The sequence below is a fragment of the Nylanderia fulva genome, unplaced genomic scaffold (assembly GCF_048542155.1).
Source record: "Nylanderia fulva isolate GAGA-0341 unplaced genomic scaffold, ASM4854215v1 Scaffold16, whole genome shotgun sequence".
In the NCBI taxonomy this organism is placed as follows: domain Eukaryota; kingdom Metazoa; phylum Arthropoda; class Insecta; order Hymenoptera; family Formicidae; genus Nylanderia; species Nylanderia fulva.
In genome coordinates, this window is record NW_028189835.1 from 2,968,622 (window position 1) to 2,984,159 (window position 15,538).

The following is a 15,538-nucleotide window of genomic DNA, read 5'->3' on the forward strand; positions in this document are numbered from 1 at the left end:
GTTAATTTTAGATAGAGTTGGCTTTAATAGAATTTTAATATAAGGTAAGTTATAAAGATATATATACGTAATGAAAATTGGGAACATGCTAAAAATGATGGCCTCCCTGAATATTTTCACTAAAGAAAAATCGTCTGCAAATGATACCAGGAATCTGCCATTAAAAACTTTTCCGCCAGTTCTGGGACACTCTGTATATGAGAATAATGAATGACTATCCCTGAAAAATTCGAAGTTATACGAAGTTACGGAACAATGAAATTTGCATCCGCGACCGCGTTCGATTGAACGTTGCGAAAACTCCAACTGTTGTAAATAATCCGCGATGAGGGACGGAAAATATATTTTTACGACACGACAAATCATGAAAACTATCGTTAACGTAACATTTGCGAATGAAATTTATACCTCGACAATCGCGCTCGCGTTTCACTTCTCGGTCTTTTACCGAGAGCGAAGACACTAGATATGTTTATTTTCGCGACGGAATTTAGCGGTCGGTCTCTGAAAATCTCCTCTTCGCCAAGTCCGAGAACTTGATTCGAACGTCGTTTCCTCTGCCAATTTACTATCCCAGCGTGATCGTTATTTGCAATTAATGGCATTAATTTCAATTTACTTACTTGGCCGACGAGAAGCGTACGTTTCGTTCGATCGATCCCCCTTTTTTTTTCAGGGTCCGAGATAAAATGGGAACTCCCTGCGGTGACTTTTAAACCAATTCCGAAAACAAAGTACGAGCTGGGATAGATAGTTAAAACGGCAGCGGTGTTCCGGTTCAAGTGAAGTTCGCGCGAATCAAGTCCGGCCTGAATCAATATTACCACGTTGACCGCGGCTTTTATTTTCGATCTTCAACGAGACGAGGGAGAGAAAGAGAAAGGAACAAAAAGAGACGAGTCCGTACATCCCTTTTTGCCCTGTCTGTCTTCCGCCCAATCGGACTTTTTCTCGACTTTTGTATGTGTGTGTGAATGTGTGTATTTATTCGCGGATGAATGATCTCTAACTTGGCACGACCCAGTTATCACCGCATGCGACGAATCTCGCGAAGATGACTTTTTTCCGATGATTCGTTCCTCCAAGCGAATGTTCTCCTTTTTCCTCTCTTTTTTCCGTATACGCATCGTTAATTAAATATTCCCGTAAACATTGAACCCTTCCGCGTATCTCTGAGCCTCTGGCGAAAAAACATTCTATACTTCCTTTTTACCGCTGTTTAAATTAAATTCACAAATAAGGGAAAAAATATGGAAAATATTCGAGATGCACAAAAAAATATTGCACGATGTATAATCAGGGTTTTAATTAAAAACTTTGCGAAAAAAACGTTCTTTTTAAACAGAGCGTTAAACGAAGGATAGCCTCTGTAATTTTTGCTGGAGAAAAATAAATGGACGTAATCCTCGAAAAATCTTAAAATCAAGATATCATGAGAGAAAGGATTCTGTGTAAAAAATCTGTCGAGCAAAATGATCGCAGTAGACGTGAGAGAAGGATCGTATATTTTCTCACTTGTAAATCATATTTTACTCCCTTGACCCTCTTCGATGTAACGAGCGGAAAATTACGCGTAAAGTCTCGAATCGTGGATTTTTTCGTATATAACACACGGAGAATTTTATAAGAGTTTCTCTGCTTAATATTTACCACAATAAAAAATATTAAGATGTACACAGTAAAATTAATCGAACATATTTTATATCTTATTGTGGTAGATATTCACACTTTTTGTGATAAAAATATTAATCAGAGAAACTCTAATAAAATTCTTTCAATATTGTCTCACGATTGCCATGATTTCGCGGGTTTTGAAGAAAAAAATCTCTCTGTGCACGATATTCATTAATTTGTCAAACATTGAAAATATTATAAATTCTTTATATAATTTAATATTATAAACATATAATATAAATTAATATTAGAAAGTTATGTAAAGGTAATGTGCAGTATAAATATTAAGAAATTATCATGATAATATATGATGTAATTAGTTTTGTTGGTTAAAACTATCTTAATTTTTTTACTATTTAATGTATTACATCATAGAGATAAAATATTATATTTTTAACTTTTTTACTTTTTTGCTAAAGTTTGTATCTCGATATTATCGTATCCACGCGGAGAGAATTTTCTCTTAGAATTTACCCCGTCGTCATGGTAATTGTTGATTACCAATATGGTATTGAAAAAATGTTATAAGAGTTTCTCTGATTATTTACCACAATAAAGAATAATAATGTGTACATAATAAAATTAATAAACATATTTTATATTTTATTGCAGATTTTAATATTAATGTTATGAAAATAATATTAATCAGAGAAACTTTAATAAAATTCTTCCAATACCACATATTGTCCCACGATTATCATGATTTTCGGGATAAATTCCAAGAGAAAATTCTCTCTGTGTAGTATCAAAAACGCATCTATAGCTCGGTTCAAACCGAAAGAGCAGAGTATGTATATTTAAAAAGCCCGAAAATAAAGCTTCCGCCGAGGAAGAAAGAAAAAAAGAGGGAAAGAGAGGACTATCCTCACTAAGGTTTGTCTTCTCGCGATCTTACTATACTTATCTGCGGTTTCCTCCTCTTCGATTCTAGGCAATCTGGCTGAGATACGGAAATCGTCTGGGGAAATACGAACTGTTTGAACAACTATACGAGAACCTGCCTGTCCATATCGCGAGGGAAAACGACGACGGACGATTTGATCTCGATCTACGTTCGCGCATTCGACAAATTAAAGAGGGGAGGATGCACGAGATGCAAATCTAACAGTGTTTTTCAAAGACTTCTCTGTATACTTTGAACCTTCTATTCAATTTATTCAATTCTATTCAACGACTTTCCTCACAGCGAGACATTGCAGGAAAATATATGCGCATTTGCTTTCGTTCACAAATTCCAATTTACTAGAAAGACCTAAGAAATCTAACATTTACATAGTAAAATAGTGACATTCATAAAATAATTTGACAAAGGACGCAGAATCAGAATGATAACAATAATAATTTTGAATATATAATAAATATGATATTATTAAATTATTTATAATTATAAATATATAAATATAATAATATAAATATTATAAATATATAATATATATTTATATATAATTATAAAATTATATAAATTGAGATTTGTATTTAAAAACAAAAATAAATTCACGTTGAATCGCGATAAAGGATTGCACTGAAACGTATATATTGTAACAAAAAAATATGTAAAATTACATAAATAATAAGTGTAAAATTACAATATAAATAATAAAATTGCATACATTTTCATCATTTATCGTATAATTTTACATTTATTGTTTATGTACATAATTTTACATACTTTATGTCATATATCACATATTTTTTTGTGTATCGTATATGAAGCCCCGAGGAATTTACTATCCGCGCAGGGATTAAAATGACAACGCGCCATGGTGCTAATGTCAAATTCGACATTTTAGCCAAACAAATTTCTTATCGCTCAAAGAGAGGAGATATTATATTCGTGCGCAGTGTAATGTCATTCGCGAGAATTATTAGCCGAGTTTCAAGAGGCAGTTGATGCAAAACGATGCCGCGACCTCCCCGAAGTGTAACTTTATCGCGGATACACGTAACAGGAAACGACGTGTACGTAGGTATATGCTCGCTCGCAAATGTATACACAAAGTTAATAGCCGCTAAGGCTACAAATTTAACAGAATTTGCGCAGCTATCGCGTATCTCTCTCTCGAACGGCCGTTTTATACGAATCGATACGCCCTGAAACACCATCGGGGGCTTCTTCTTCGTCATCGCGTGTGCCGATGGTAATCGGTGCTTCCATCGGCGAATATTACTTCTACGAGATGCAATTTCACTTTAATCTGTATTATATATCTCGTAAGATTCGTATTACGCTACAATTTAAATTAATAGCTAAATCCCTCCTGTACGAGCAAAACAATTTCTAGCAATTTAAAGAACAGAGATTGAAGCCGGGATATAATTCCGATAAATTTAATCTTCAACTCAGACGTTTCACAAACATGTTAAAATATTATTGATGATTTTTCGAACATATATTTCTAGGAAATCTAGAATTAAGAATTTTCAACGAGAAGGTAATTAATAACACGGAAAAAAAATTCACTGCCATAACTACATTTTAGCTGTCCCTACATTACAACCTGAAATTTAGTTAGCATAGCTAATTTAGGCATGATAATTAAATTTTATGTGTAATATATAAGGACAGCTAAAATTTAGTCCTATATAGTAGCTAATTTTTTCCGTGATAAATTAATCATATTTCATATTATATCTCCAAGCATCCAATATTTTAGACTTATACGTGACTACCGCAAATTTTTATTGAATTTCTCTTTAGCGAATTCTCTCGTTAAAAAAATGTAAATTTGAAAATCCGGAATAAAATTCTCCGCGTGAAGAATGGAAGAATTTTCCTGAATGTATACACATCTAGCATTACACGTTGCATTTATTATACATATATAAATCTGAAATCCAAAAAATCCTTATTCTCCCTTTATAAAATAAAATCTAAGCTTGTCATATTAATCGAATTTCGAAAGATAACAGAGATAGTTGTTGATGCAACAAGCGAGTTACTGCAAATATACCGCAACAATACATATCGGCACAATGAAAATGTCATTCGGAAATATCGGTTACAATATCGCTATGTTTTTGAATGACAATATTAAAAATGATCGGTCACGCGATACAGCCAGGGTGTCCAACAGACTCAATGAAAAAAATTCCCTGACCTTTTCAGATTTTCCAAGACTAGAAATTAATTTTTTCCCTAACATTTTAGTATTATTTTTTCCAAATATATAATTTGCATATATATATAATAAATCAATTAAATGTTAAATCATGAAATCCTTGAGATATTTTTGTTAATAAAAAGGCTCGGAAGTTAAAACAAATTCAAATCAATTATACAATCTGCATTATGTGTAATATCAAATGTTTTAGTTTTGTCTGTATCAAACACATTGAAATAAAATAACACGACAATGAAAATATAAATTAACGAACACGCTGTAGATGAATCGATTTTTAAGAAAATTAGCGTGCTGGGAGTCAAGGAAAAGTTTATACTTATTTAATAAAAAATTCAAATTATTGGGCCAAATGTAGAATATTATGAAAGATCCAGATAAATAGTAAAATTTCGCGACTTTTCCCTGACAATTCCAGATTTCTAAAATTCCCTGACCGCTGGACACCCTGTCAGCTGATGCGGCAACCGATCGGTCGCACGTGTGGCTGATGACAGGTCGGTTTCTCGGAGAAAGTAGAGGGAAGTACGATATGTCAGACGCGCTGGGGATGTCGTCGCGCTCCGCCTAAATAAATATTTCGCCGATGAAGTTCGCTGAATGAATGGCTCTAAAGTTAAGTCTGTCGCCTGTGATCGAAGGACAAGCGTATCATCACCGTTGCTGGTGGGGTACGTCAGTGACGTCACGGACGGAGGAGAGGAGGGATCGATACAGCTCAGCATCCACCCTCCCTCTCTCGCTCTTTCTCTCTCTCTATGTCTGTGCCTCTTCCTGTCCTTTACTGATCTTGCCCTTCCTACCTACAGCCATCTTTCTCTCTTTCTCACCTTCTCATTAAAGAGATACTCTCTATCTCGCTCTTGCATCCTACGTGAGATTTTCTATGTATATAAGCTTTTTCCACTACAATCCTACTGGTTCTCTTTGTTTTTCTTGTTTCTGTCGCAAACGTTTCTTCCGCGTCTCTTTTTCTATTTCTTTTTCCATTTTCGATGACTTTCATTCGCTATCTTTATCTCGATAGGCTACCTTTCTTCCTCTTTTGTCAGGTTTTTCTTTCTGATTCCTAAGCTTGTCTTCGAAGTTCGTGTACGTGAAGTGATATATCAAACGTATTTCGCTTTCTCTTTCTTTCACACATATACACACTCTCTCTCTCTCTCTCTCCTCCCTCTCTTTTTCTCTACGGATCGAAAACAGACAAGACCTCCTTTGGGCACTCAGCGTTTATTTCGGAATTCCGTGTTGCAAGCCAGAACTATACATAAACACGGACAGCATTCATTATCCACGCGGTTAATTAGACGAGCAAATCGGTCCTTGTACTTTAATTACCGTAGTTTATTATTATATTCGCTACCAGTATCGATATATTTCATAAAATTACATTGTTAAATGGGAACGCATTGGCGAAATACAAATAAAAGCTAGCAAATGATTAATTAGCGTATAATAATTTGCAGGTCAGTTAAATTGAGAAATATATTTGGTCAATTATATATATATATATATATACCTGTACGTATATCGTACACTCTTTATTAATATAATCAACTCCTCTATTTGATAAATATTGTACATAAATATTTTTAATAGAGAAAATTAATATACTTGATGTTAATCAATTTTTCCCTATACATATATCGACAATTACAATCCGTCCATTGCATTTCTCGATTCATTATGCTCGAAAGAACTTGCCAGATTTGTATAGTCGAATTCAACTTTTACACAAAGCACGCGCGCGTGTTTGCCACTTGTTTATATTAGCTTAACCCTTTGGTTTGCTGTTAACTGTGTTTCAGCACGAGTATTTTCTCTTTAATTATTTATTACTACTATGCGACAAAATGTAGGAATTTAACGAGAATCAACGCGACATGCACACATAAAACGATTAACGAGAAGCGATATCTAATTATATTGAATAGCATGCATGAAACCAATAATGAATCCAATCCTGTCCACGATCGATAATAAAATTCTACGTAATTGCGAGTAAGGCGGGGTCGCGAACAATTTCTACAAATCAAACTTCTCCCCATGCTAACGAGTTTTTTGCGCACATTTCGCGGTTCTCTTCTCGATAATATCGAGGCCCGGTATAAAAGTACGTTGTTCCACTTCCTTTATTATATATATAAAAAATGGAAAAATAAGAGCGTAAGGTGGCAGAGAAAATGTTTCGCAGTCTGAATAAAGCGGTATACTACAAAGAAAATGCTTGCGTAGTGTAAATAGAGCGTTTGCGAACAATGATGCTTCGGAAAAGGGGCTTATTTTTTTTTCTCGAGTACTAAAAATACGACAGAAATTTAAAAAGGCGAAAAACTCACGTACGAATCCTTCTCCGTTCATATATTATAGATAAAAATCCCTACAGAAGAGTACAGAGATTTATTCTCGTCGAAAGATGATCGATTTAAGGCAAAGAATATGCTTATAAATAATATACACAGCTGAAAAATTTGTGTCTTCTTCTTAAAAAAGGTCTCTGTTAAAAAATTTGTCTGTTAAATATTTAATATATTCACGTGTTATTCACTTGTTAATTGAACTCAAATGTTAAATTATTAAAACAACTGAAAAAAAGTGTAAAATTAACAAAATGTACATTTATTTTTAGTTTCACATAATAAATATGTTCCGTATATTTAGTGACAAAATTTGTCTATTAAAATTTCCAGGAAAAAATGCTGATTTTATTCTATAAATGCAGAGATGATAAAATGTAAAATTAACATTTTTTAAGTTAATTTTTACATTAAATTTAAGTTAATTTTACACAAAATTTTTATTTTCCAAATTACTTGAAAAAAAAACTTTGCATTTTTTTGTGTTAAAATATTAACAAAATATTCGTGCCACTATTTAACATATCTGTAAAATTAACAGAAAAATTTCTGTGGACTGTTTGGGACATGTGATATATCTGTGAAATTTAACACAATGTTTCAACTGTGATATTTTAACGCGCTTTAGTAAAGGAAGAATAAGAAATGTAACACGTGTCGTCGATATCGCGTGTCGAAGCTCGAGGCTTCCCAATCAAATTAATCCGTAGTTCGCAAAATTTATGTACAAAGTCTCATTTCCGATGAATTCCGATTTCCCCGCGGGATTAACCTTCGCCCTTCGGTTCCTATCTCATTATCTCCCGATCGATTCGAATCTGCCGCGATTAAAATCAACTTTGGATGAAAATGGATCGCGTCGACGTGACGCGACGTTGCGAATCGCCGTAATGAATATGCGCGGCCGGGAATTGTTTTTCAGCCCTGGACGTTCATCAGAAAGTCATCCATCACTATACGAGAGAGAGAGAGAGAGAGAGAGATGTTGGCACACACAAGCAGCGATTACGTTTATAGCCAACGGGCAGTGTTGTGCTTTTAAATTATTTTAAAATTAGCTAAAGATAAGATAGAAATATGTAAATTTATCTTGGATAAGATAAAGATAAAATTTAATGGCGATTCATCTAGATAATTTTCCACATAATAATTTTTAAGACTGCTTTTTTATTTAATAAAGCTAATACTTTTTTCATCTAAGATGCAGATATAGATAATAAATATTTTGATTATTTATATAAAGATAAGATGACGTCAAAGTTTCATTTAGATCATCTAGATAATTTTATTTAGATAACAGCAAACGGGGCAAATATGACCGGGCGATTCTCGATCGTTCTTTTTTCCCTTCCGTCTCTCGACAGGGAATTGTAACGGGATTATAATGTAACGAGCGAAACTTCCACGAGCAATGGCAGGGAAAACGATGATGTGGCCTATGAATGCAAATAACGCGTCCCAACGTTGCGTTTTCTCTTCGCCGAAGGTATATATCCTCCTTTCTACGTATATCTTTTTCTCTTATTTATCTCTGTCTTTCCTCGGGACAGAATATCGCGTACGGGTGAATAAAGTCGGGCATTAAAATTGCATTTATGACGTTTTCGTTGCGAAGTAAGCTAAGGGTGAGATAAAGCATGTAAACTGTGCCGAGCCATGTGCGAAACTTTATGCATCCGCCAAACTATCTTGGTTTCACCGGAAGTTATAGTAATTGCAGAATTTCTTTTGCTGACATATATACAAAGTGTTCTGTCGCGTATCACATTAATGCTTAATGCGGATTCCTTGGCAAATTTAAAATCTATTTTCCGAGAATGACACTTTGATAGGCCTTTAAAAGCAATTAATAGAATAAGAATCGTTTCGTAACTGAAATTTTCAAGTTGCGAATAAAAATCATATATTTTTATATATTTTTCATTTAATTTTAAATAAATTTTATTTATATTTCAATTTTAAATAAACCTCCACACAAAATTTAACGACTTATAAATACGTTATGTCAAATACATTGTATCAAAAGTAGAGACAAATCGCGAAAAATGATGACTCCCCACGACATTTTCGTACAGGAAAAATCAATTTCAAATTGCCCGAGGAATATGTCAAGCTTTGATGTATCGTATTGACGAAACATCTGCCTTGCAGATTAAAGATCGCGATAACCGCGATCTGATAAACAAAATGACTCTATCGCATTTCAGAGTATTTCACTCACATCATCAATTATACAAATCGCATGATATAGAAATATTAACCATTAACAAATTTTTTATATATAACAATATAAAATTATATATAAATAAGTATTTCTTCATATATATAAATATATATGTTTCATTTATATATATATTATATAAATTTATATATAAATTATAAGGGTTTATATATAATTAATTTGACATGATTATATATAAACCCTTATAATTTATATATAAATTTATATATAATATATATATATATATATATATATATATATAAATGGACATATTTCACATATAATTTTCCGATTATATGTACAATTATTTATATATAAAAATTTTTTGACCGGGATAATTTTGTAAATAAATAAAAAAACTGTGTTACTCGTTCATATCTTCTCCTCTTCGCATATTTCCGAAATAATTCTGAAACAGGAGACATCTTTTTCCGTTTAAAGAGATCTTTAGCACTTTTTGTATTCTGTTATCCCGGCACGTTTTTCAGCAAAAATCGCCGACTGTCAAAATCGCGGTGCGTTTACATGTATGTATACGTAACCGATAAAACACAAGTTTCGCGCGGCAGGAATGTTTTACAAACGAGACACGTCGTAAATCTCGGCGTAAACCGAGGCTATATAACGGGAGGGGGATGAAAAGGGAAGGGGATGTCGGCGCGCGAGGTATTCGGTATCTGGGTTAGATGTGAAATAGGGATAGTCTCACCCTCTATATATCGCCATCATTATCACCGACACACGCACGGAATTGGCCTTAATCCTTCGTAAAAGCGTTACAATGCGACTGCTAAGGTAATCTCGTAAACCCGATGTTCCCTCCCGAACTGTTCAAGTCATTAAAGTCGATTGGTCCTCGTGACGAAGCGTCCTCACCGTTTCCCGAAAACAGCCCGAACGGTGGAAAAGGGGTGGATGTATCGGAACTGAGGGTAACTGGAAAATGCCCGCCTCGACGGATACGTCGTCCTTCTTCCCGTCCCGATAAATCGCTGGAAATTGCTCGACCATTGCCAAACGCGACACGAGGAGGTTCGCACGCAAGGAAATTTCAACGACGAATCTTCCTTTCATCGTGACAAGCCGGGAGATTCGACTTGGACTTCTAGTTCGAGGAGAGAGATACGCGATTAAATAAATACATGCAGATCATGCCGTTGGAATTTTCTCCAAACAAGAAACAATAAATAAAATTGCAATAACGACAAACTATGCTTTCGGAAGACAACAAGTGTATTTTTCAATTAATTTGTGTACCTTGGTACGGAATTTTTATTTTGATAGTCACGCAAAAATTGCATTCTCGAAGCAAGAGGATTGTATATTAAAATAAAATTTCTCTTGACATATATTCTCAAGAGATTTCTACACAGAGAGAATTTTCTCTTACAATTAGAATTTACCCTCAAAATTATGGTAATCGCGGAATAATTTAGTATTGTAAGAATTTCTCTGATTACAATATTTACCGTAATAAGAAATATTAATCTACCATAATAAGATGTAAAATATGTTTGATTAATTTTATTATATACATATAGTAAAATTTTCTATATAATATATAAATATTTATGACAATAAAAAATATTAATGAGAGAAACTCTTCTATAAAATTCTTCCATACCATATTGCTCTATGATTAGCATGATTTTCAGGGTAAATTCTACTGTGTATAACATTCTGTAAAATGAAAAAAATAACTCCCTGTTAATAACAAACGGTCATATATTTTTTTTATGCGGAGCATTCATTTGGTATATTGTCGCAGCAAATTATACACATTAGTTCTGCAATTTACAGCGCAATTTTTGTCACTGAATAGTTTTAATTTATTAGAAGAATGGACAAAGTTAATAAGTGGCTCGAAAAAGAAGACTTGAGCGAGTTAAGAGAAGTGTTCACGAGTAAGTAACGTATAACCTAATTTAATCGTTCAGAATCCAGGTCTCGTGCCTCATGCTCTATATGTACTATACGTCTAATGCTTTCTTTATGGTCTCTTTCTTTGCGTCTGTGTGCTGTGAAATAATGTACTTTTCTTGTAAATGTAAAAATAAATCTCACTTCGTCTGAATTTTTATAAATTAGGAATATCTAATACAAATCTTTAGAATATTCCCATCTTAAAGTAAGAGAGAGAATCTTTTTGGAACAGGGTTTTCTGAATTCTAAAAATAAGTGTGAAAAATAATCATATAAAATACAATTTTTTTCATTATACGAAGACATATAACGCCGAGTATTATTATAAGCACGATGAGACTGCGAAAGGATTTTCCACGAACTAAAATCTTTCTAAAAGACAAATGAAAATAACGCACACTTTATCTTTCAATTTACCTCTGCACTTTGAGGATTTTTAATCTGACGTTCGTGCAAAGGCATGCTGAAAATTAAAAGTGCGCGATAAATGGTGCACCCATCTCTGTTTCTCTCTTGCATTTCCAACCACGAGAGACGGTATATATATATATATATAAAGACTCGAATTATCAGAGCGTTGCAATTATCAGCTGGTTACAATGAAAAGAGCCTTCCCTTTCTCTCTTTCTCCCTCTCCCTTTGATGCAGCATTTAAGTTAAAGCCTAGCTTATACAATTTTGTACATTGCAGAAATTCATTTTTATCAGCTTCTCTTGGGCCTCTACGAGATCAACTTTATCCGGCTTTCCGACAAAATCACTCCCGTTAGCCCAGATAATGGACGTTAGTCCGCAAAATGCTTCTGAATTATACATGCCGCCTTAATCCGTAAAAATAACGAGCGAAGAGGCTAAAAGCGCATTTATATGTAAGAAAACAGAGATTTGCGCGCTCAAAAAAAAAAAAAAAAAAAAAAAAAGATTCGCGTTCGATAACTGATCCGTACTGGCATTTAAAGTTTATCGTTTCCTCTTTTATTTCTTCCTCAACCAGGATGTTTATTGTGTTTCGCGGAAGAGAACGTACATAAATGAAAAAGTGCAAGTTAACGAAGTTCTTTATAAAACTGCAATAATGCGACTCTCGATGTATGTTTGTATCCATTTGGAAGTTCGTCCATTCAAAATAAAAAGATTAACGAACGAAAAAGTTGACGAGTGAAATACATATATTTGGTAATCGTGAAGCACATTATTTGGCAATATGTGCAGAGTTTAAAATAACATCGAAACAACATTCGAATACGCTACTGTGGACAAATAAAATTCAGCGAATGTGAATTTTTTCGTTTTAAACAAAATAACATCTCCCCTTTATATTATAAAAAAATTACAGAATAATATATATATATATATAAAATTACATACCTTTTATAGTATATGTAAAATCGCTGTAATTACATGTATGATATATATAATGTACAAATTATGATATTGTATACTTTATACTATTTTTTCTATTATTTTTTGCCAATTAAAACAAAATATTGCAAAAAACCAAAATTAATAAAAAAAATCCTGCTTGTTTAATTTGTTTTTCGCGACCAAATTCTTCCCAATTCAATTTACGAGATGTGTAATTAAATATAAACATCGAATTTTGCAATTATTGTAATTTCGCAATATATGTACAATAACATTTATTAGAAACTCTATACATTTTAAATATTATTGCATTTTTTGTAAAATGTTTTCTAAATGTTTAAAAAATCTTTTGTGCAATTTCGTATGCCCCTCGTTATGTTGATCCGTGAGAATGTTTTCTACCTTCTTATTAAGTGACCATGAATATAGATAGCCAATCTCTCTCTCATTAGTAATATGTTTCTTATTATTTAGATGCGTGTAGTTTTTGTACATAAATGATATGCGTGATCTAGCTCTGACGATATTATACACGTATAATTGTCTATTAATATTCATGTCTGGAAAAATTGCTGGCTGCTGGTCTTTCCGTGCTTTGTGAAAACATTGTACATATACACGCGATGACATATAGCTTGCTATTATACCCTGTGTATTTTATTAATTGCGCTCGTGAGACTGGATATTATCTCATTCCCTGCAAGTATCCAAGTTGTCTAGTTTGGTTGTTTATGATTATAAATGTACCTCTACGGTTTTTTGTTCATCTTCGTTTGCGATATATCGTTACAATATTTCAGCAATGAATTGAAAATAATAAACTATAATTGCGTTTTCAACTGTTTAATCTTCATTGAATATTCGGATGATTAAATTCCATTTTCAAGATGTAAAATTCACTTGAAATTAAAAGAGAAACAAAATGAGAATGAAACCATTCCGATTGCTTGTAAATCTTTAATTTACGATTCTCATTATTTCATAGAACGTATATATATTCCTTATTATTTCGCATAAAATCTCGAGAAAAAGAGAGTGGCATTTTCTGCATACTTCTGAACTATTTCCGTAACTTTTGCGTACATATATATACTTATTATGGATTTGCATCTATATTTAGCATAAAGCATGAATCTCCACGTTAGCATCGATTTGCGGGAAACGGAATTATACACAGGGGCCACAAGAGAGAAAGAAACATTATACTCGTAAATTTATCCTATTTTCGCGAAAGAGTCGGCGAAAATACGACGGTAATATACGGAAAAGGTCCTTTCCTCCTCTCGTTTAACGAGCCATTTTTCACGCTTCCCGCATTAATAAAGACGAATCTCTCCCCGGTGGCTGATCCGATGCATCAGGCGCGCATTGCTATTCGTCGCTTCTGAAAATGAACCGCGACAGAAACCACATGCTTCTCTCTCTCGTCCCCGATTGCCAAATCAACCTGGCCCCGAGGTTTCCGCGGTGATAGATGGCATCCGAGATATGGCGTCTGCCTTAGTGGTGTGAATCGACCTCTCGAGACCGGAGCAACCGCGACATAATAATAATAATCCGAGTCTAAAAACACGGTTAATTAACAGAGTGTCCAGCAGACTCAATAAAAACAATTCCCTGACTTTTTCAGACTTTCCAAGACCAGAAATGAATTTTCTCTCTGACTTTTTAGTATTATTTTTTCCAAATATATCATTTGCACATATATCTATAAATCAATTAAATGATAAATCAATTAAATATTAAATCATGAAATCCTTGAGATATTTTTGTCAACAATGAAAAGGTTCGGAAGTTAAAACAAAAATTTAAATCAATTTACTATCTGCATTATGTCACTATAAACTATTTAAATAATCCACCTTTTTTATTTATATTATATCAAATTTTTTACTTTTGTCTCTATCAAACACATTAAAATAAAATAACACGACGATGAAAATATAAATTAACGAACACGATGAACACAGATGAATCGATTTTATCAACACAGAAAATTAGCGTGCTGGGGAGTCAAGAAAAAATTTATATTTATTTAATAAATAAATTTCAAATTATTGGGCCAAATGTAGAATATTGTGAAAAATCCAGATAAATAGTATAATTTCGCGACTTTTCCCTGACAATTCCAGATTTATAAAATTCCCTGAGCGCTAGACACCCTGATTAATCAGTCAAATGCGAATCGTCACGGGTCGATAATCGCGCAAAATTGAGACAAAATTAATTAAACTTTCTAATGACGTTTTAACGATGTACACGTTTTACTCTGGCTTTTAATCGTGTCGCACGGGAATATCGCGTAATCCGATTGCACGATGCGCGTCTACGGTTACAAATTGATCAATAAACATGCACAAACAATCCAAAAAACATCCTCTCTGCCGTTGGGATGTATAAAGTAGACCGCGCATTTCACGATTAGCACTTTACTTCAAAGATGTCCGGGATGAATGTCTAATTAACCGTAATGCAATAGTATATGATACAAGGCGCAATAATCTGCGTCATTTTATACGTGGAAAGGTCGCGATGATAAAAGGCTCCGAATAAAGGTAAAGTGCAACGCGGTGCAACTCTCGCGCGCCATGCAGTATAACAATTGCTCGCACACCAAGATTTGTATTTGCCAGAAATACAGCTGTCAGGGCATAAAAGCACCCTCGGTCGCGGGGAGTTATACGAACTAGAAACGGCGGAAGAATAGCGGAAATTTCATCCTCGGAAAATGGAGCTAGCTAGGTTGTGCTAGCGCGAAAAGGAGCAAAACGAGACGAGACGTTCGGCGAAAGATTCACCGCCTCGCTGCTGGAAAGCCGCTTAATAAACGGAGAACAGGGACCCCGTGGCGTATAATTTTATATCAATAGGAATATTCA

At 33.8% G+C, this 15,538-nt stretch overlaps 1 protein-coding gene across 3 annotated transcripts in view; it reads right to left on the reverse strand.

Annotated features, from left to right (window-relative positions):
• Positions 1-15,538, reverse strand: part of LOC114940388 (A-type potassium channel modulatory protein KCNIP1) — a 61,851-nt gene that overhangs the window by 30,971 nt on the left and 15,342 nt on the right. The gene's annotated exons all lie outside the window — the stretch shown is intronic.